Source organism: Apium graveolens, unplaced genomic scaffold (genome assembly GCF_009905375.1).
Source record: "Apium graveolens cultivar Ventura unplaced genomic scaffold, ASM990537v1 ctg6826, whole genome shotgun sequence".
NCBI lineage: Eukaryota > Viridiplantae > Streptophyta > Magnoliopsida > Apiales > Apiaceae > Apium > Apium graveolens.
The window spans coordinates 8125-11258 of NW_027419815.1; positions in this window are offsets into that span (position 1 = coordinate 8125).

Below are 3134 nucleotides of genomic sequence, written 5' to 3' on the forward strand. Positions count from 1 at the left end.
AATTGATTTTTAAAGTGTTGTAATTTTAAGGGATATATTTATCATTTACAAATGTCTTTTAATTATTCAAAGTCCTCTGGAATCACAAAACCGTTTGGATTGACATAGTAATTAGGGTCGTTTTACAAAAAAACTAGTGTACAGCTTCCATCTTTGCCATTGTCACGCCTGTACCTAGCCTTTTTATTCAGTCCCACTAAAAGGAATTTAGGTAGAGGATTGATGATGACCTATATATGATGGGATTTAATTGTAATTTGTATCCTAAAATTTTTATTGAAGCATAAAATTGTATGGAAACTTTTAGTAAAATGATTAGTACTGCCATAAATATAAATACTAGACTGTATAGAGTGTAAACAAAGAATAACTAAGCTGCTAGCTAATTTCACTAAATGAAAAACTAATAAGAGCATCTCCAATGCCTTAGAAAAATTATCTATGTGGAGTCTAGGTGGCATTTAAATGGCAATATTTAGAGATTATGTAAAATTTGAAGCACTCCAACAATACTTCCCCTTAACAAAAATTATAGATAATCATATTTGGTTGGCTAAATTTGTAGAACCACTAAATTCTTTAGGTATAATTTTGATATAATATTTATACATAATATCATTGGAGTCTTCAACCTTATCCTTAGCTAAAATTTTACATAATTGTCATATATCATGTTTTAGCTAAAATTTTTACTAATTACTATTGGAGATGCTCTAACTCAAGAGATAGCATCACATTCATGCACAAAGAAAATTAAATACTAAAGTGGCCACCACAAACTAGATACATGTTTTATCTCCCCCTTTTTCCTAAATAAACTAAAACAGTAAGACCTATTCTAGCTGCATACCAACAGGTATAAGCACACGTATATGCAGCTAACTTATTAAAAAACTAGTCACAAGGAAATACCTAAATAAATGATTACGTTTAGATTAAATAAATAATCCAACAAACTCCCCCTCAATCTAAACCTGATTAAGATCCTTGACTCCCAGCAAACCAAGCATCTTTTCAATAACATACTGGGTTTCTTGCAAAATCAATGGCAGACCTATTATCAATATAAATCACAACTGGACCAGCATTAATATTTGTAATTTGACTCAGTAGCCTGTGCAACCATATTCCTTGACATACTGCAAGCCATAAAGGCTTCACATGAAGATAGATCCACACATCTTTACTTTTGAGACACCCATGTGATCAACGATTCATCCAGATAAAACACCATGCGACCTATTCTTTTCCTGTCCATAGCATCTCCTGCAAGATCACTATCCGAGAATCCAAACAACATATAATTTCCTCATCCTTTGTTGTAAACCAACCCATAATTTAGTGTTGCCTTTACATACCTCATAATTCTCTTAACAACATTTTTATGTAGCATAGTAGGCCTCTCCATGAATCTGCTCACCACCCCAAATGCATATGCAATATCTGGGCGTGAATGTACCAAGTACCTCAAATTACCCACTATACTTTAAACTCTGTAGAGTTAATTGCATTCCTATTTTTATCCTTATGTAACTAAATCTTTGGCTCCATCGGAAACTTTACTGGATTGCAATCGGACATACCAGCCTTCTCGAGTATCCTGTTTGCATATGCCACCTGTTTTAACTCGATATAACTCTTTCCTTGATTGACTTCTATACCAAGGTAATAACTTAACTTCCCAAGGTCTGATATCTCAAATTCTATACCCATCTGCACTTTAAACTTAACAATGTTATCCACATTTGTACCCGTAATCATCAAGTCATCAACATAGACGCGCCTATGATCAGTAACTCATATCCTTCTTTCTTTATGTACACAGCATGCCCCAAAGGACATTTGATATATCCAAGCTTCTCGAGACATTTATTTAAATGAGTATACCAAGCTCGTAGAGCTTGTCTCAATCTATACAGAGCCTTGAACAACTTGTAAATTTTTCGCTCTCCTTTTCCCATCACATAACCTTCCGGCTGATTCACATACACCACTTCATAAAGTTTACCATTTAAAAAAGCTGACTTGATGTCTAAATGCTGGAATTCCTATAGTTTTTTGCTGCTAATGCTAACAAAAGTCGTACCATTTTCATCCTTGTTACCGGAGCGAAGACCTCTTCAAAATCAATGCCATATTTTTGCACATACCCTTTTGTGACTAACCTCGCCTTGTGCTTCAGAATTTTCCCAGCCGTGTCTCGTTTCACTTTGTATACCCACTTCAAATCAATTGCCTTGTGACCTGGTGGCAAATCAGTTAGTTCTCATGTCTTATTTCGCTCTATTGCTTCAATTTCACAATCCATTAACTGCTTTCAACAAGTTTCTTTAGCTACTTGACTATAGCGAACTGGTTCATCAATACTTTCTAGTAATAATTCAAAGCCAATTCTTCAACTAGCTAGATCTCCTCGGTCTCTTTGTAAATATCACTGAGGAGTCTGAAGTTCTATGGTGGTTCACTGCCATCATATGTATCTTCGAGGGTAAAATGATCACCAGTTGTGTTTACTCGAATTAATTGTGATTGATAAACGGATTTGGATTCCTAGATTTTCCATATTATTTATTATTTTCTAATTAGGTTAATTCAAACTTCTCTCAAATCTTATTGTCTAGTTCGCCTGATTTAAATTGTTAGGGTTTTAAAAATTCATAATTTATGTGGATCGACCTGTATTTGCTACAATTAACCGCTGTGCACTTGAAGTATTTTACACATCATTATTTAGTAGATTTACACATAGTTTTTATTTTTTATCTCCTTCAATTTTCATTTTGATCATTTTTTAAACATCTGTCAAATATTAACCGTTAGTGCTAGACTTTTTAACATTTTCAGGAATGAAATTATATTTCGTTCCAATTTTCAAAAGTTGATTTGGGCTCATTAGAATTTATCAAAACTTTCATAAGTGGCAGTTATATTTAATATCATTAATAGCCTTTTGTAGGTAATTGGCTCCTCTGTCTCTTTTTCTTTCTTGTTACCCTTATCAAAATCCTTTGGTACTTTCAAATTCAGATGTTGTCTCCATGTATTAGCAAGCTCACATTCTTTTTTAACTACTAATTAACATTAAAGAACTCTCCTTCAAGTAATCATATATTTCTATATTTTTGATATTTTAG